Raw genomic sequence first — 23721 nt, 5'->3', positions numbered from 1 at the left:
TGTTTAGTTTATTAAAATTAAATACATGTTTTTGTATTAATATTGAATACATGTTTAGTTTATTAAAATTAAATACATGTTTTTGTATTAATATTAAATACATGTTTAGTGTATTAATATTAAATGCATGTTTAGTGTATGAATATTAAATACATGTTTAGTGTATGAATATTAAATACATGTTTAGTGTATTAATATTAAATATATGTTTAGTTTATTAAAATTAAATACATGTTTTTGTATTAATATTAAATCCATGTTTAGTGTATAAATATTAAATACATGTTTAGTGTATAAATATTAAATACATGTTTAGTGTATTAATATTAAATAGATGTTTAGTGTATAAATATAAGTGTATGAGAAACCAAACGTATGTAAAAAAAAAAGAAAAGAAACAAAAAAAAAGGAAAAAGAGAGAGAGAGAGACAGAGAGGACCGGACTTATTAAGAGGGAACGTGCGCTCTCCTGTGGACTTCTGCCGCAACTGCACACATAAAGAAATTCATTATTTCCAAGTGTGCCTTATTTAGAGGATAATAAATACATGTTTACTGTATGAATATTAAATATATGATTAGTATATAATTACATATATGTTGTGTATATGATTATTTAATACATGTTCAGTGTATTAATATTAAATACATGTTTAGTGTATGAATATTAAATACATGTTTGGTGTATAAATATTAAATACATGTTTAGTGTATTAATATTAAATATATGTTTAGTTTATTAAACTTAAATACATGTTTTTGTATTAATATTAAATACATGTTTAGTGTATGAATATTAAATACACGTTTAGTGTATGAATATTAAATAAATGTTTAGTTTATGAATATTAAATACATGTTTAGTGGATAAATAATAAATAAATATTTAGTGTATTAATATTAAATACATGTTTAGTGTATGAATATTAAATACATGTTTAGTGTATAAATATTAAATACATGTTTAGTGTATTAATATTAAATATGTGTTTACTTTATTAAAATTAAATACATGTTTTTGTATTATATTAAATACATGTTTAGTGTATAAATATTAAATACAGGTTTAGTGTATTAATATTAAATACATGTTTAGTGTATGAATAATAACTACAGGTTTAGTGTATTAATATTAAATACATGTTTAGTGTATAAATAATAACTACATGTTTATCCATCCATCCATCCATCATCTTCCGCTTATCCGAGGTCGGGTCGCGGGGGCAACAGCCTAATCAGGGAAACCCAGACTTCCCTCTCCCCAGCCACTTCGTCTAGCTCTTCCCGGGGGATCCCGAGGCGTTCCCAGGCCAGCCGGGAGACATAGTCTTCCCAACGTGTCCTGGGTCTTCCCCGTGGCCTCCTACCGGTTGGACGTGCCCTAAACACCTCCCTAGGGAGGCGTTCGGGTGGCATCCTGACCAGATGCCCGAACCACCTCATCTGGCTCCTCTCGATGTGAAGGAGCAGCGGCTTTACTTTGAGTTCCTCCCGGATGGCAGAGCTTCTCATGTTTAGTGTATGAATATTAAATACATGTTTAGTGTATAAATGTTAAATACATGTTTAGTTTATGAATATTAAATACATGTTTAGTGTATTAATATTAAATATATATTTAGTTTATTAAAAATAAATACATGTTTTGTATTAATATTAAATACGTGTTTAGTGTATAAATATTAAATACATGTTTAGTGTATTAATATTAAATACATGTTTAGTGTATGAATATTAAATACATGTTTAGTGTATGAATATTAAATACATGTTTAGTGTATAAATATTAAATACATGTTTAGTGTATGAATATTAAATACATGTTTAATGTATGAATATTAAATACATGTGTAGTGTATAAATATTAAATACAAGTTTCGTGTATGAATATTAAATACATGTTTAGTGTATAAATATTAAATAAATGTTTAATGTATGAATATTAAATACATGTTCAGTGTATGAATATTAAATACATGTTTAATGTATGAATATTAAATACATGTTTAGTGTATAAATATTAAATACATGTTTCGTGTGTAAATATTGAATACATGTTAAGTGTATGAATATTAAATACATATTTAGTGTATGAATATTAAATACATGATTAGAGTATTAATATTAAATAGATGATTAGTGTATAAATATTAAATACATGTTTAGTGTATTAATATTAAATACATGTTTAGTGTATTAATATTAAATACATGTTTAGTGTATTAATATTAAATATATGTTTAGTGTATAAATAATAACTAAATGTTTAGTGTATGAATATTAAATACATGTTTAGTGTAATAATATTAAATATATGTTTAGTTTATTAAAATTAAATACATGTTTTTGTATTAATATTAAATACTTGTTAAGTGTATGAATCTCAAATACATGTTTAGTGTATTAATATTAAATTCATGTCTAGTGTATAAATGTTAAATATATGTTTAGTGTATAAATATTAAATATATGTTTAGTTTATTAAAATTAAATACATGTTTTTGTATTAATATTAAATACATGTTTAGTGTATAAATATTAAATACATGTTTAGTGTATTAATATTAAATACATGTTTAGTGTATGAATATTAAATACATGTTTAGTGTATGAATATTAAATACATGTTTAGTGTATGAATATTCAATACATGTTTACTGTATACATATTAAATACATGTTTAGTGTATTAATATTAAATATATGTTTAGTTTATTAAACTTAAATACATGTTTTTGTATTAATATTAAATACATGTTTAGTGTATGAATATTAAATACACGTTTAGTGTATGAATATTAAATTGATGTTTAGTTTATGAATATTAAATACATGTCTAGTGGATGTATAATAAATACATATTTAGTGTATAAATATTAAATACATTTTTAGTGTATAAATATTAAATACATGTTTAGTGTATTAATATTAAATACATTTTTAGTGTATAAATATTAAATACAGGTTTAGTGTATTAATATTAAATACATGTTTAGTGTATGAATAATAACTACATGTTTAGAGTATGAATATTAAATACATGTTTAGTGTATAAATATTGTTTAGTTTATGAATATTAAATACATGTTTAGTGTATTAATATTAAATTTATATTTAGTTTATTAAAATTAAATACATGTTTTTGTATTAATATTAAATACATGTTTAGTGTATAAATTTTAAATACATGTTTAGTTTATAAATATTAAATACATGTTTAGTGTATTAATATTAAATACATGTTTAGTGTATGAATAATAACTACATGTTTAGTGTATGAATAATAACTACATGTTTAGTGTATGAATATTAAATACATGTTTAGTGTATGAATATTAAATACAAGTTTAGTGTGAAAATATTAAATACATGTTTAGTCTATTATTAAATTCCATTTTAGTGTATAATTATTAAATACATGTTTAGTGTATTAATATTAAATACATGTTTAGTGTATAAACAATAACTACATGTTTAGTGTATGAATATTAAATACATGTTTAGTGTATAAATATCAAATACATGTTTAGTGTGTGAATATTAAATACATGTTTAGTGTAAAAATATTAAATACATGTTTAGTGTATAAATATTAAATACATGTTTAGTGTATAAACAATAACTACATGTTTAGTGTATGAATATTAAATACATGTTTAGTGCATTCATATTAAATGTTTAGTTTATTAAAATTAAATACATGTTTTTGTATTAATATTAAATACATGTTTAGTGTATTAATATTAAATATATGTTTAGTTTATTAAACTTAAATACATGTTTTTGTATTAATATTAAATACATGTTTAGTGTATGAATATTAAATACACGTTTAGTGTATGAATATTAAATACATGTTTAGTTTATGAATATTAAATACATGTCTAGTGGATATATAATAAATACATATTTAGTGTATAAATATTAAATACATGTTTAGTGTATAAATATTAAATACATGTTTAGTGTATTAATATTAAATACATTTTTAGTGTATAAATATTAAATACAGGTTTAGTGTATTAATATTAAATACATGTTTAGTGTATGAATAATAACTACATGTTTAGAGTATGAATATTAAATACATGTTTAGTGTATAAATATTGTTTAGTTTATGAATATTAAATACATGTTTAGTGTATTAATATTAAATTTATATTTAGTTTATTAAAATTAAATACATGTTTTTGTATTAATATTAAATACATGTTTATTGTATAAATATTAAATACATGTTTAGTTTATAAATATTAAATACATGTTTAGTGTATTAATATTAAATACATGTTTAGTGTATGAATAATAACTACATGTTTAGTGTATTAATATTAAATACATGTTTAGTGTATGAATAATAACTACATGTTTAGTGTATGAATATTAAATACATGTTTAGTGTATGAATATTAAATACAAGTTTAGTGTGAAAATATTAAATACATGTTTAGTCTATTATTATATTCCATTTTAGTGTATAATTATTAAATACATGTTTAGTGTATTAATATTAAATACATGTTTAGTGTATTAATATTAAATATATATTTAGTTTATTAAAATTAAATACATATTTTTGTATTAATATTAAATACATGTTTAGTGTATAAATATTAAATACATGTTTAGTGTATTAATATTAAATACATGTTTAGTGTATGAATAATAACTACATATTTAGTGTATTAATATTAAATACATGTTTAATGTATAAATATTAAATACACTTATAGTGTATAAATATTAAATACACGTTTAGTGTAAAAATATTAAATACATGTTTAGTGTATAAATATTAAATACATGTTTAGTGTATAAACAATAACTACATGTTTAGTGTATGAAAATTAAATACATGTTTAGTGTATTCATATTAAATGTTTAGTTTATTAAAATTAAATACATGTGTTTGTATTAATATTAAATACATGTTTAGTGTATGAATATTAAATACATGTGTAGTGTATAAATATTAAATACAAGTTTCGTGTATGAATATTAAATACATGTTTAGTGTATAAATATTAAATACATGTTTAATGTATGAATATTAAATACATGTTTAGTGTATGAATATTAAATAAATGTTTAATGTATGAATATTAAATACATGTTTAGTGTATAAATATTAAATACATGTTTCGTGTGTGAATATTAAATACATGTTAAGTGTATGAATATTAAATACATATTTAGTGTATAAATATTAAATACATGATTAGAGTATTAATATTAAATAGATGATTAGTGTATAAATATTAAATACATGTTTAGTGTATTAATATTAAATACATGATTAGAGTATTAATATTAAATAGATGATTAGTGTATAAATATTAAATACATGTTTAGTGTATTAATATTAAATACATGATTAGTGTATAAATATTAAAAACATGTTTAGTGTATGAATAATAACTACATGTTTAGTGTATTAATATTAAATACATGATTAGAGTATTAATATTAAATACATGATTAGTGTATAAATATTAAATACATGTTTAGTGTATTAATATTAAATACATGTTTAGTGTATAAATATTAAATACACTTTTAGTGTATAAATATTAAATACACGTTTAGTGTAAAAATATTAAATACATGTTTAGTGTATAAATATTAAATACATGTTTAGTGTATAAATAATAACTACATGTTTAGTGTATGAATATTAAATACATGTTTAGTGTATTCATATTAAATGTTTAGTTTATTAAAATTAAATACATGTTTTTGTATTTATATTAAATACATGTTTAGTGTATGAATGTTAAATGCATGTTTAGTGTATGAATAATAACTACATGTTTAGTGTATAAATATTAAATACATGTTTAGTGTATTAATATTAAATACATGTTCAGTGTATTAATATTAAATACATGTTTAGTGTATGAATATTAAATACATGTTTAATGTATGAATATTAAATACATGTGTAGTGTATACATATTAAATACAAGTTTCGTGTATGAATATTAAATACATATTTAGTGTATAAATATTAAATACATGTTTAATGTATGAATATTAAATACATGTTTAGTGTATGAATATTAAATACATGTTTAATGTATGAATATTAAATACATGTTTAGTGTATAAATATTAAATACATGTTTCGTGTGTAAATATTAAATACATGATTAGAGTATTAATATTAAATACATGATTAGTGTATAAATATTAAATACATGTTTAGTGTATTAATATTAAATACATGTTTAGTGTATTAATATTAAATACATGTTTAGTGTATAAATATTAAATACACTTTTAGTGTATAAATATTAAATACACGTTTAGTGTAAAAATATTAAATACATGTTTAGTGTATAAATATTAAATACATGTTTAGTGTATAAATAATAACTACATGTTTAGTGTATGAATATTAAATACATGTTTAGTGTATTCATATTAAATGTTTAGTTTATTAAAATTAAATACATGTTTTTGTATTTATATTAAATACATCTTTAGTGTATTAATGTTAAATGCATGTTTAGTGTATGAATAATAACTACATGTTTAGTGTATAAATATTAAATACATGTTTAATGTATTAATATTAAATACATGTTCAGTGTATTAATAATAAATACATGTTTAGTGTATGAATATTAAATAAATGTTTAATGTATGAATATTAAATACATGTGTAGTGTATACATATTAAATACAAGTTTCGTGTATGAATATTAAAGACATATTTAGTGTATAAATATTAAATACATGTTTAATGTATGAATATTAAATACATGTTTAGTGTATGAATATTAAATACATGTTTAATGTATGAATATTAAATACATGTTTAGTGTATAAATATTAAATACATGTTTCGTGTGTAAATATTAAATACATGATTAGAGTATTAATATTAAATACATGATTAGTGTATAAATATTAAATACATGTTTAGTGTATTAATATTAAATACATGTTTAGTGTATTAATATTAAATACATGTTTAGTGTATGAATAATAACTAAATGTTTAGTGTATGAATATTAAATACATGTTTAGTGTATAAATATTAAATACATATTATGTGTAAGAATAATAACTACATGTTTATTGTATGAATATTAAATGCATGTTTAGTGTATAAATATTTAATACATATTTACTGTATTAATATTAAATACATATTTAGTGTATAAATAATAACTACATGTTTAGTGTATGAATATTAAATACATGTTCAGTGTATGAATATTAAATACATGTTTAGTGTATTAATATTAAATAAATGTTTAGTTTATTAAAATTAAATACATGTTTTTGTATTAATATTAAATACATGTTTAGTGTATACATATTAAATACATGTTTAGTGTATTAATATTAAATACTTGTTTAGTGTATGAATGTTAAATACATGTTTAGTGTATAAATATTGAATATATGTTTAGTTTATTAAAATTAAATACATGTTTTTGTATTAATATTAAATACATGTTTAGTGTATAAATATTAAATACATGTTTAGTGTATTAATATTAAATACATGTTTAGTGTATAAATGTTAAATACATGTTTAGTGTATTAATATTAAATATATGTTTAGTTTATTAAAATTAAATACATGTTTTTGTATTAATATTAAATACATGTTTAGTGTATTAATATTAAATACATGTTTAGTGAATGAATATTAAATACATGTTTAGTGTATGAATATTAAATACATGTTTAGTGTATGAATATTAAATATATGTTTAGTTTATTAAACTTAAATACATGTTTTTGTATTAATATTAAATACATGTTTAGTGTATGAATATTAAATACACGTGTAGTGTATGAATATTAAATACATGTTTAGTTTATGAATATTAAATACATGTTTAGTGGATATATAATAAATACATATTGAGTGTATTAATATTAAATACACGTTTAGTGTATAAATATTAAATACATGTTTAGTGTATTAATATTAAATACATGTTTAGTGTATAAATAATAACTAGATGTTTAGTGTATGAATATTAAATACATGTTTAGTGTATAAATGTTAAATACATGTTTAGTTTATGAATATTAAATACATGTTTAGTGTATTAATATTAAACATATATTTAGTTTATTACAATTAAATACATGTTTTTGTATTAATATTAAATACATGTTTAGTGTATGAATATTAAATACATGTTTAGTGTAAAAATATTAAATACATGTTTAGTGTATTAATATTAAATACATGTTTAGTGTATGAATAATAACTACATGTTTAGTGTATGAATATTAAATACATGTTTAGTGTATGAATATTAAATACAAGTTTAGTGTGAAAATATTAAATACATGTTTAGTCTATTATTAAATTCCATTTTAGTGTATAATTATTAAATACATGTTTAGTGTATTAATATTAAGTACATGTTTAGTGTATTAATATTAAAAACATGTTTTATGTATAAATATTAAATATATGTTTAGTGTATTAAAATTAAATACATGTTTAGTGTATAAATATTAAATACATGTTTAGTGTATTAATATTAAATACATGTTTAGTGTATAAATGTTAAATACATGTTTAGTGTATTAATTAAAATATATGTTTAGTTTATTAAAATTAAATACATGTTTTTGTATTAATATTGAATACATGTTTAGTTTATTAAAATTAAATACATGTTTTTGTATTAATATTAAATACATGTTTAGTGTATTAATATTAAATGCATGTTTAGTGTATGAATATTAAATACATGTTTAGTGTATGAATATTAAATACATGTTTAGTGTATTAATATTAAATATATGTTTAGTTTATTAAAATTAAATACATGTTTTTGTATTAATATTAAATACATGTTTAGTGTATAAATATTAAATACATGTTTAGTGTATAAATATTAAATACATGTTTAGTGTATTAATATTAAATAGATGTTTAGTGTATAAATATAAGTGTATGAGAAACCAAACGTATGTAAAAAAAAAATAAAAGAAACAAAAAAAAAGGAAAAAGAGAGAGAGAGAGACAGAGAGGACCGGACTTATTAAGAGGGAACGTGCGCTCTCCTGTGGACTTCTGCCGCAACTGAACACATAAAGAAATTCATTATTTCCAAGTGTGCCTTATTTAGAGGATAATAAATACATGTTTACTGTATGAATATTAAATATATGATTAGTATATAATTACATATATGTTGTGTATATGATTATTTAATACATGTTCAGTGTATTAATATTAAATACATGTTTAGTGTATGAATATTAAATACATGTTTAGTGTATAAATATTAAATACATGTTTAGTGTATGAATATTAAATACATGTTTGGTGTATAAATATTAAATACATGTTTAGTGTATTAATATTAAATATATGTTTAGTTTATTAAACTTAAATACATGTTTTTGTATTAATATTAAATACATGTTTAGTGTATGAATATTAAATACACGTTTAGTGTATGAATATTAAATAAATGTTTAGTTTATGAATATTAAATACATGTTTAGTGGATAAATAATAAATAAATATTTAGTGTATTAATATTAAATACATGTTTAGTGTATGAATATTAAATACATGTTTAGTGTATAAATATTAAATACATGTTTAGTGTATTAATATTAAATATGTGTTTACTTTATTAAAATTAAATACATGTTTTTGTATTATATTAAATACATGTTTAGTGTATAAATATTAAATACAGGTTTAGTGTATTAATATTAAATACATGTTTAGTGTATGAATAATAACTACAGGTTTAGTGTATTAATATTAAATACATGTTTAGTGTATAAATAATAACTACATGTTTATCCATCCATCCATCCATCATCTTCCGCTTATCCGAGGTCGGGTCGCGGGGGCAACAGCCTAAGCAGGGAAACCCAGACTTCCCTCTCCCCAGCCACTTCGTCTAGCTCTTCCCGGGGGATCCCGAGGCGTTCCCAGGCCAGCCGGGAGACATAGTCTTCCCAACGTGTCCTGGGTCTTCCCCGTGGCCTCCTACCGGTTGGACGTGCCCTAAACACCTCCCTAGGGAGGCGTACGGGTGGCATCCTGACCAGATGCCCGAACCACCTCATCTGGCTCCTCTCGATGTGAAGGAGCAGCGGCTTTACTTTGAGTTCCTCCCGGATGGCAGAGCTTCTCATGTTTAGTGTATGAATATTAAATACATGTTTAGTGTATAAATGTTAAATACATGTTTAGTTTATGAATATTAAATACATGTTTAGTGTATTAATATTAAATATATATTTAGTTTATTAAAAATAAATACATGTTTTGTATTAATATTAAATACGTGTTTAGTGTATAAATATTAAATACATGTTTAGTGTATTAATATTAAATACATGTTTAGTGTATGAATATTAAATACATGTTTAGTGTATGAATATTAAATACATGTTTAGTGTATAAATATTAAATACATGTTTAGTGTATGAATATTAAATACATGTTTAATGTATGAATATTAAATACATGTGTAGTGTATAAATATTAAATACAAGTTTCGTGTATGAATATTAAATACATGTTTAGTGTATAAATATTAAAAAAATGTTTAATGTATGAATATTAACTACATGTTCAGTGTATGAATATTAAATACATGTTTAATGTATGAATATTAAATACATGTTTAGTGTATAAATATTAAATACATGTTTCGTGTGTAAATATTGAATACATGTTAAGTGTATGAATATTAAATACATATTTAGTGTATGAATATTAAATACATGATTAGAGTATTAATATTAAATAGATGATTAGTGTATAAATATTAAATACATGTTTAGTGTATTAATATTAAATACATGTTTAGTGTATTAATATTAAATACATGTTTAGTGTATTAATATTAAATATATGTTTAGTGTATAAATAATAACTAAATGTTTAGTGTATGAATGTTAAATACATGTTTAGTGTAATAATATTAAATATATGTTTAGTTTATTAAAATTAAATACATGTTTTTGTATTAATATTAAATACTTGTTAAGTGTATGAATCTCAAATACATGTTTAGTGTATTAATATTAAATTCATGTCTAGAGTATAAATGTTAAATATATGTTTAGTGTATAAATATTAAATATATGTTTAGTTTATTAAAATTAAATACATGTTTTTGTATTAATATTAAATACATGTTTAGTGTATAAATATTAAATACATGTTTAGTGTATTAATATTAAATACATGTTTAGTGTATGAATATTAAATACATGTTTAGTGTATGAATATTAAATACATGTTTAGTGTATGAATATTCAATACATGTTTACTGTATACATATTAAATACATGTTTAGTGTATTAATATTAAATATATGTTTAGTTTATTAAACTTAAATACATGTTTTTGTATTAATATTAAATACATGTTTAGTGTATGAATATTAAATACACGTTTAGTGTATGAATATTAAATTGATGTTTAGTTTATGAATATTAAATACATGTCTAGTGGATGTATAATAAATACATATTTAGTGTATAAATATTAAATACATTTTTAGTGTATAAATATTAAATACATGTTTAGTGTATTAATATTAAATACATTTTTAGTGTATAAATATTAAATACAGGTTTAGTGTATTAATATTAAATACATGTTTAGTGTATGAATAATAACTACATGTTTAGAGTATGAATATTAAATACATGTTTAGTGTATAAATATTGTTTAGTTTATGAATATTAAATACATGTTTAGTGTATTAATATTAAATTTATATTTAGTTTATTAAAATTAAATACATGTTTTTGTATTAACATTAAATACATGTTTAGTGTATAAATTTTAAATACATGTTTAGTTTATAAATATTAAATACATGTTTAGTGTATTAATATTAAATACATGTTTAGTGTATGAATAATAACTACATGTTTAGTGTATGAATAATAACTACATGTTTAGTGTATGAATATTAAATACATGTTTAGTGTATGAATATTAAATACAAGTTTAGTGTGAAAATATTAAATACATGTTTAGTCTATTATTAAATTCCATTTTAGTGTATAATTATTAAATACATGTTTAGTGTATTAATATTAAATACATGTTTAGTGTATTAATATTAAATACATGTTTAGTGTATGAATAATAACTACATATTTAGTGTATTAATATTAAATACATGTTTAATGTATAAATATTAAATACACTTTTAGTGTATAAATATTAAATACACGTTTAGTGTAAAAATATTAAATACATGTTTAGTGTATAAATATTAAATACATGTTTAGTGTATAAACAATAACTACATGTTTAGTGTATGAATATTAAATACATGTTTAGTGCATTCATATTAAATGTTTAGTTTATTAAAATTAAATACATGTTTTTGTATTAATATTAAATACATGTTTAGTGTATTAATATTAAATATATGTTTGGTTTATTAAACTTAAATACATGTTTTTGTATGAATATTAAATACATGTTTAGTGTATAAATATTGTTTAGTTTATGAATATTAAATACATGTTTAGTGTATTAATATTAAATTTATATTTAGTTTATTAAAATTAAATACATGTTTTTGTATTAATATTAAATACATGTTTAGTGTATAAATTTTAAATACATGTTTAGTTTATAAATATTAAATACATGTTTAATGTATTAATATTAAATACATGTTTAGTGTATGAATAATAACTACATGTTTAGCGTATGAATAATAACTACATGTTTAGTGTATGAATATTAAATACATGTTTAGTGTATGAATATTAAATACAAGTTTAGTGTGAAAATATTAAATACATGTTTAGTCTATTATTAAATTCCATTTTAGTGTATAATTATTAAATACATGTTTAGTGTATTAATATTAAATACATGTTTAGTGTATTAATATTAAATACATGTTTAGTGTATGAATAATAACTACATATTTAGTGTATTAATATTAAATACATGTTTAATGTATAAATATTAAATACACTTTTAGTGTATAAATATTAAATACACGTTTAGTGTAAAAATATTAAATACATGTTTAGTGTATAAATATTAAATACATGTTTAGTGTATAAACAATAACTACATGTTTAGTGTATGAATATTAAATACATGTTTAGTGCATTCATATTAAATGTTTAGTTTATTAAAATTAAATACATGTTTTTGTATTAATATTAAATACATGTTTAGTGTATTAATATTAAATATATGTTTAGTTTATTAAACTTAAATACATGTTTTTGTATTAATATTAAATACATGTTTAGTGTATGAATATTAAATACACGTTTAGTGTATGAATATTAAATACATGTTTAGTTTATGAATATTAAATACATGTCTAGTGGATATATAATAAATACATATTTAGTGTATAAATATTAAATACATGTTTAGTGTATAAATATTAAATACATGTTTAGTGTATTAATATTAAATACATTTTTAGTGTATAAATATTAAATACAGGTTTAGTGTATTAATATTAAATACATGTTTAGTGTATGAATAATAACTACATGTTTAGAGTATGAATATTAAATACATGTTTAGTGTATAAATATTGTTTAGTTTATGAATATTAAATACATGTTTAGTGTATTAATATTAAATTTATATTTAGTTTATTAAAATTAAATACATGTTTTTGTATTAATATTAAATACATGTTTAGTGTATAAATTTTAAATACATGTTTAGTTTATAAATATTAAATACATGTTTAGTGTATTAATATTAAATACATGTTTAGTGTATGAATAATAACTACATGTTTAGTGTATGAATAATAACTACATGTTTAGTGTATGAATATTAAATACATGTTTAGTGTATGAATATTAAATACAAGTTTAGTGTGAAAATATTAAATACATGTTTAGTCTATTATTAAATTCCATTTTAGTGTATAATTATTAAATACATGTTTAGTGTATTAATATTAAATACATGTTTAGTGTATTAATATTAAATACATGTTTAGTGTATGAATAATAACTACATATTTAGTGTATTAATATTAAATACATGTTTAATGTATAAATATTAAATACACTTTTAGTGTATAAATATTAAATACACGTTTAGTGTAAAAATATTAAATACATGTTTAGTGTATAAATATTAAATACATGTTTAGTGTATAAACAATAACTACATGTTTAGTGTATGAATATTAAATACATGTTTAGTGCATTCATATTAAATGTTTAGTTTATTAAAATTAAATACATGTTTTTGTATTAATATTAAATACATGTTTAGTGTATTAATATTAAATATATGTTTAGTTTATTAAACTTAAATACATGTTTTTGTATTAATATTAAATACATGTTTAGTGTATGAATATTAAATACACGTTTAGTGTATGAATATTAAATACATGTTTAGTTTATGAATATTAAATACATGTCTAGTGGATATATAATAAATACATATTTAGTGTATAAATATTAAATACATGTTTAGTGTATAAATATTAAATACATGTTTAGTGTATTAATATTAAATACATTTTTAGTGTATAAATATTAAATACAGGTTTAGTGTATTAATATTAAATACATGTTTAGTGTATGAATAATAACTACATGTTTAGAGTATGAATATTAAATACATGTTTAGTGTATAAATATTGTTTAGTTTATGAATATTAAATACATGTTTAGTGTATTAATATTAAATTTATATTTAGTTTATTAAAATTAAATACATGTTTTTGTATTAATATTAAATACATGTTTATTGTATAAATATTAAATACATGTTTAGTTTATAAATATTAAATACATGTTTAGTGTATTAATATTAAATACATGTTTAGTGTATGAATAATAACTACATGTTTAGTGTATTAATATTAAATACATGTTTAGTGTATGAATAATAACTACATGTTTAGTGTATGAATATTAAATACATGTTTAGTGTATGAATATTAAATACAAGTTTAGTGTGAAAATATTAAATACATGTTTAGTCTATTATTATATTCCATTTTAGTGTATAATTATTAAATACATGTTTAGTGTATTAATATTAAATACATGTTTAGTGTATTAATATTAAATATATATTTAGTTTATTAAAATTAAATACATATTTTTGTATTAATATTAAATACATGTTTAGTGTATAAATATTAAATACATGTTTAGTGTATTAATATTAAATACATGTTTAGTGTATGAATAATAACTACATATTTAGTGTATTAATATTAAATACATGTTTAATGTATAAATATTAAATACACTTTTAGTGTATAAATATTAAATACACGTTTAGTGTAAAAATATTAAATACATGTTTAGTGTATAAATATTAAATACATGTTTAGTGTATAAACAATAACTACATGTTTAGTGTATGAAAATTAAATACATGTTTAGTGTATTCATATTAAATGTTTAGTTTATTAAAATTAAATACATGTGTTTGTATTAATATTAAATACATGTTTAGTGTATGAATATTAAATACATGTGTAGTGTATACATATTAAATACAAGTTTCGTGTATGAATATTAAATACATGTTTAGTGTATAAATATTAAATACATGTTTAATGTATGAATATTAAATACATGTTAAGTGTATGAATATTAAATAAATGTTTAATGTATGAATATTAAATACATGTTTAGTGTATAAATATTAAATACATGTTTCGTGTGTGAATATTAAATACATGTTAAGTGTATGAATATTGAATACATATTTAGTGTATAAATATTAAATACATGATTAGAGTATTAATATTAAATAGATGATTAGTGTATAAATATTAAATACATGTTTAGTGTATTAATATTAAATACATGATTAGAGTATTAATATTAAATAGATGATTAGTGTATAAATATTAAATACATGTTTAGTGTATTAATATTAAATACATGATTAGTGTATAAATATTAAAAACATGTTTAGTGTATGAATAATAACTAGATGTTTAGTGTATGAATATTAAATACATGTTTAGTGTATAAATGTTAAATACATGTTTAGTTTATGAATATTAAATACATGTTTAGTGTATTAATATTAAATATATATTTAGTTTATTACAATTAAATACATGTTTTTGTATTAATATTAAATACATGTTTAGTGTATGAATATTAAATACATGTTTAGTGTAAAAATATTAAATACATGTTTAGTGTATTAATATTAAATACATGTTTAGTGTATGAATAATAACTACATGTTTAGTGTATGAATATTAAATACATGTTTAGTGTATGAATATTAAATACAAGTTTAGTGTGAAAATATTAAATACATGTTTAGTCTATTATTAAATTCCATTTTAGTGTATAATTATTAAATACATGTTTAGTGTATTAATATTAAGTACATGTTTAGTGTATTAATATTAAAAACATGTTTTATGTATAAATATTAAATATATGTTTAGTGTATTAAAATTAAATACATGTTTAGTGTATAAATATTAAATACATGTTTAGTGTATTAATATTAAATACATGTTTAGTGTATAAATGTTAAATACATGTTTAGTGTATTAATATTAAATATATGTTTAGTTTATTAAAATTAAATACATGTTTTTGTATTAATATTGAATACATGTTTAGTTTATTAAAATTAAATACATGTTTTTGTATTAATATTAAATACATGTTTAGTGTATTAATATTAAATGCATGTTTAGTGTATGAATATTAAATACATGTTTAGTGTATGAATATTAAATACATGTTTAGTGTATTAATATTAAATATATGTTTAGTTTATTAAAATTAAATACATGTTTTTGTATTAATATTAAATACATGTTTAGTGTATAAATATTAAATACATGTTTAGTGTATAAATATTAAATACATGTTTAGTGTATTAATATTAAATAGATGTTTAGTGTATAAATATAAGTGTATGAGAAACCAAACGTATGTAAAAAAAAAATAAAAGAAACAAAAAAAAAGGAAAAAGAGAGAGAGAGAGACAGAGAGGACCGGACTTATTAAGAGGGAACGTGCGCTCTCCTGTGGACTTCTGCCGCAACTGAACACATAAAGAAATTCATTATTTCCAAGTGTGCCTTATTTAGAGGATAATAAATACATGTTTACTGTATGAATATTAAATATATGATTAGTAAATAATTACATATACGTTTAGTTTATTAATATTAAATACATGTTCAGTGTATTAATATTAAATACATGTTTAGTGTATGAATATTAAATACATGTTTAGTGTATAAATATTAAATACATGTTTAGTGTATTAATATTAAATATGTGTTTACTTTATTAAAATTAAATACATGTTTTTGTATTATATTAAATACATGTTTAGTGTATAAATATTAAATACAGGTTTAGTGTATTAATATTAAATACATGTTTAGTGTATGAATAATAACTACAGGTTTAGTGTATTAATATTAAATACATGTTTAGTGTATAAATAATAACTACATGTTTATCCATCCATCCATCCATCATCTTCCGCTTATCCGAGGTCGGGTCGCGGGGGCAACAGCCTAAGCAGGGAAACCCAGACTTCCCTCTCCCCAGCCACTTCGTCTAGCTCTTCCCGGGGGATCCCGAGGCGTTCCCAGGCCAGCCGGGAGACATAGTCTTCCCAACGTGTCCTGGGTCTTCCCCGTGGCCTCCTACCGGTTGGACGTGCCCTAAACACCTCCCTAGGGAGGCGTACGGGTGGCATCCTGACCAGATGCCCGAACCACCTCATCTGGCTCCTCTCGATGTGAAGGAGCAGCGGCTTTACTTTGAGTTCCTCCCGGATGGCAGAGCTTCTCATGTTTAGTGTATGAATATTAAATACATGTTTAGTGTATAAATGTTAAATACATGTTTAGTTTATGAATATTAAATACATGTTTAGTGTATTAATATTAAATATATATTTAGTTTATTAAAAATAAATACATGTTTTGTATTAATATTAAATACGTGTTTAGTGTATAAATATTAAATACATGTTTAGTGTATTAATATTAAATACATGTTTAGTGTATGAATATTAAATACATGTTTAGTGTATGAATATTAAATACATGTTTAGTGTATGAATATTAAATACATGTTTAGTGTATGAATATTAAATACATGTTTAATGTATGAATATTAAATACATGTTTAGTGTATAAATATTAAATACATGTTTCGTGTGTAAATATTGAATACATGTTAAGTGTATGAATATTAAATACATATTTAGTGTATGAATATTAAATACATGATTAGAGTATTAATATTAAATAGATGATTAGTGTATAAATATTAAATACATGTTTAGTGTATTAATATTAAATACATGTTTAGTGTATTAATATTAAATACATGTTTAGTGTATTAATATTAAATATATGTTTAGTGTATAAATAATAACTAAATGTTTAGTGTATGAATATTAAATACATGTTTAGTGTAATAATATTAAATATATGTTTAGTTTATTAAAATTAAATACATGTTTTTGTATTAATATTAAATACTTGTTAAGTGTATGATACTCAAATACATGTTTAGTGTATTAATATTAAATTCATGTCTAGTGTATAAATGTTAAATATATGTTTAGTGTATAAATATTAAATATATGTTTAGTTTATTAAAATTAAATACATGTTTTTGTATTAATATTAAATACATGTTTAGTGTATAAATATTAAATACATGTTTAGTGTATGAATATTAAATACATGTTTAGTGTATGAATATTAAATACATGTTTAGTGTATGAATATTCAATACATGTTTACTGTATACATATTAAATACATGTTTAGTGTATTAATATTAAATATATGTTTAGTTTATTAAACTTAAATACATGTTTTTGTATTAATATTAAATACATGTTTAGTGTATGAATATTAAATACACGTTTAGTGTATGAATATTAAATTGATGTTTAGTTTATGAATATTAAATACATGTCTAGTGGATGTATAATAAATACATATTTAGTGTATAAATATTAAATACATTTTTAGTGTATAAATATTAAATACATGTTTAGTGTATTAATATTAAATACATTTTTAGTGTATAAATATTAAATACAGGTTTAGTGTATTAATATTAAATACATGTTTAGTGTATGAACAATAACTACATGTTTAGAGTATGAATATTAAATACATGTTTAGTGTATAAATATTGTTTAGTTTATGAATATTAAATACATGTTTAGTGTATTAATATTAAATTTATATTTAGTTTATTAAAATTAAATACATGTTTTTGTATTAATATTAAATACATGTTTAGTGTATAAATTTTAAATACATGTTTAGTTTATAAATATTAAATACATGTTTAGTGTATTAATATTAAATACATGTTTAGTGTATGAATAATAACTACATGTTTAGTGTATGAATAATAACTACATGTTTAGTGTATGAATATTAAATACATGTTTAGTGTATGAATATTAAATACAAGTTTAGTGTGAAAATATTAAATACATGTTTAGTCTATTATTAAATTCCATTTTAGTGTATAATTATTAAATACATGTTTAGTGTATTAATATTAAATACATGTTTAGTGTATTAATATTAAATACATGTTTAGTGTATGAATAATAACTACATATTTAGTGTATTAATATTAAATACATGTTTAATGTATAAATATTAAATACACTTTTAGTGTATAAATATTAAATACACGTTTAGTGTAAAAATATTAAATACATGTTTAGTGTATAAATATTAAATACATGTTTAGTGTATAAACAATAACTACATGTTTAGTGTATGAATATTAAATACATGTTTAGTGTATTCATATTAAATGTTTAGTTTATTAAAATTAAATACATGTTTTTGTATTAATATTAAATACATGTTTAGTGTATGAATATTAAATACACGTTTAGTGTATGAATATTAAATACATGTTTAGTTTATGAATATTAAATACATGTCTAGTGGATATATAATAAATACATATTTAGTGTATAAATATTAAATACATGTTTAGTGTATAAATATTAAATACATGTTTAGTGTATTAATATTAAATACATTTTTAGTGTATAAATATTAAATACAGGTTTAGTGTATTAATATTAAATACATGTTTAGTGTATGAATAATAACTACATGTTTAGAGTATGAATATTAAATACATGTTTAGTGTATAAATATTGTTTAGTTTATGAATATTAAATACATGTTTAGTGTATTAATATTAAATTTATATTTAGTTTATTAAAATTAAATACATGTTTTTGTATTAATATTAAATACATGTTTAGTGTATAAATATTAAATACATGTTTAGTTTATAAATATTAAATACATGTTTAGTGTATTAATATTAAATACATGTTTAGTGTATGAATAATAACTACATGTTTAGTGTATTAATATTAAATACATGTTTAGTGTATGAATAATAACTACATGTTTAGTGTATGAATATTAAATACATGTTTAGTGTATGAATATTAAATACAAGTTTAGTGTGAAAATATTAAATACATGTTTAGTCTATTATTATATTCCATTTTAGTGTATAATTATTAAATACATGTTTAGTGTATTAATATTAAATACATGTTTTAGTGTATTAATATTAAATATATATTTAGTTTATTAAAATTAAATACATATTTTTGTATTAATATTAAATACATGTTTAGTGTATAAATATTAAATACATGTTTAGTGTATTAATATTAAATACATGTTTAGTGTATGAATAATAACTACATATTTAGTGTATTAATATTAAATACATGTTTAATGTATAAATATTAAATACACTTTTAGTGTATAAATATTAAATACACGTTTAGTGTAAAAATATTAAATACATGTTTAGTGTATTAATATTAAATACATGTTTAGTGTATAAACAATAACTACATGTTTAGTGTATGAATATTAAATACATGTTTAGTGTATTAATATTAAATATATGTTTAGTGTATAAATAATAACTAAATGTTTAGTGTATGAATATTAAATACATGTTTAGTGTATAAATATTAAATACATGTTTAGTGTAATAATATTAAATATATGTTTAGTTTATTAAAATTAAATACATGTTTTTGTATTAAGATTAAATACTTGTTAAGTGTATGAATCTCAAATACATGTTTAGTGTATTAATATTAAATTCATGTCTAGTGTATAAATGTTAAATATATGTTTAGTGTATAGATATTAAATATATGTTTAGTTTATTAAAATTAAATACATGTTTTTGTATTAATATTAAATACATGTTTAGTGTATAAATATTAAATACATGTTTAGTGTATGAATATTAAATACATGTTTAGTGTATGAATATTAAATACATGTTTAGTGTATGAATATTAAATACATGTTTAGTGTATTAATATTAAATACATGTTTAGTGTATAAATATTAAATACATGTTTAGTGTATGAATATTAAATACATGTTTAGTGTATGAATATTCAATACATGTTTACTGTATACATATTAAATACATGTTTAGTGTATTAATATTAAATATATGTTTAGTTTATTAAACTTAAATACATGTTTTTGTATTAATATTAAATACATGTTTAGTGTATGAATATTAAATACACGTTTAGTGTATGAATATTAAATACATGTTTAGTTTATGAATATTAAATACATGTCTAGTGGATATATAATAAATACATATTTAGTGTATAAATATTAAATACATGTTTAGTGTATAAATATTAAATACATGTTTAGTGTATTAATATTAAATACATTTTTAGTGTATAAATATTAAATACAGGTTTAGTGTATTAATATTAAATACATGTTTAGTGTATGAATAATAACTACATGTTTAGAGTATGAATATTAAATACATGTTTAGTGTATAAATATTGTTTAGTTTATGAATATTAAATACATGTTTAGTGTATTAATATTAAATTTATATTTAGTTTATTAAAATTAAATACATGTTTTTGTATTAATATTAAATGCATGTTTAGTGTATAAATATTAAATACATGTTTAGTTTATAAATATTAAATACATGTTTAGTGTATTAATATTAAATACATGTTTAGTGTATGAATAATAACTACATGTTTAGTGTATTAATATTAAATACATGTTTAGTGTATGAATAATAACTACATGTTTAGTGTATGAATATTAAATACATGTTTAGTGTATGAATATTAAATACAAGTTTAGTGTGAAAATATTAAATACATGTTTAGTCTATTATTAAATTCCATTTTAGTGTATTATTATTAAATACATGTTTAGTGTATTAATATTAAATACATGTTTAGTGTATTAATATTAAATATATATTTAGTTTATTAAAATTAAATACATATTTTTGTATTAATATTAAATACATGTTTAGTGTATAAATATTAAATACATGTTTAGTGTATTAATATTAAATACATGTTTAGTGTATGAATAATAACTACATATTTAGTGTATTAATATTAAATACATGTTTAATGTATAAATATTAAATACACTTTTAGTGTATAAATATTAAATAGACGTTTAGTGTAAAAATATTAAATACATGTTTAGTGTATAAATATTAAATACATGTTTAGTGTATAAACAATAACTACATGTTTAGTGTATGAAAATTAAATACATGTTTAGTGTATTCATATTAAATGTTTAGTTTATTAAAATTAAATACATGTGTTTGTATTAATATTAAATACATGTTTAGTGTATGAATATTAAATACACGTTTAGTGTATGAATATTAAATACATGTTTAGTTTATGAATATTAAATACATGTTTAGTGGATATATAATAAATACATATTGATTGTATTAATATTAAATACATGTTTAGTGTATAAATATTAAATACATGTTTAGTGTATTAATATTAAATACATGTTTAGTGTATAAATAATAACTACATGTTTAGTGTATGAATATTAAATACATGTTTAGTGTATAAATGTTAAATACATGTTTAGTTTATGAATATCAAATACATGTTTAGTGTATTAATATTAAATATATATTTAGTTTATTACAATTAAATACATGTTTTTGTATTAATATTAAATACATGTTTAGTGTATTAATATTAAATACATGTTTAGTGTATGAATATTAAATACATGTTTAGTGTAAAAATATTAAATACATTTTTAGTGTATTAATATTAAATACATGTTTAGTGTATGAATAATAACTACTTGTTTAGTGTATGAATATTAAATACATGTTTAGTGTATGAATATTAAATACAAGTTTAGTGTGAAAATATTAAATACATGTTTAGTCTACTATTAAATTCCATTTTAGTGTATAATTATTAAATACATGTTTAGTGTATTAATATTAAATACATGTTTAGTGTATTAATATTAAAAACATGTTTAGTGTATAAATATTAAATATATGTTTAGTGTATTAAAATTAAATACATGTTTAGTGTATAAATATTAAATACATGTTTAGTGTATTAATATTAAATAAATGTTTAGTGTATGAATGTTTAATACATGTTTAGTGTATTAATATTAAATATATGTTTAGTTTATTAAAATTAAATACATGTTTTTGTATTAATATTAAATACATGTTTAGTGTATTAATATTAAATACATGTTTAGTGTATAAATATTAAATACATGTTTAGTGTATTAATATTAAATACATGTTTAGTGTATAAATATAAGTGTATGAGAAACCAAACGTATGTAAAAAAAAATAAAAGAAACAAAAAAAAAGGAAAAAGAGAGAGAGAGAGACAG

Source organism: Nerophis ophidion, unplaced genomic scaffold, assembly GCF_033978795.1.
Source record: "Nerophis ophidion isolate RoL-2023_Sa unplaced genomic scaffold, RoL_Noph_v1.0 HiC_scaffold_39, whole genome shotgun sequence".
Lineage (NCBI taxonomy): Eukaryota > Metazoa > Chordata > Actinopteri > Syngnathiformes > Syngnathidae > Nerophis > Nerophis ophidion.
The sequence above is the reverse complement of the archived record's forward strand: the minus strand, read 5'-3'. Positions refer to the sequence as shown.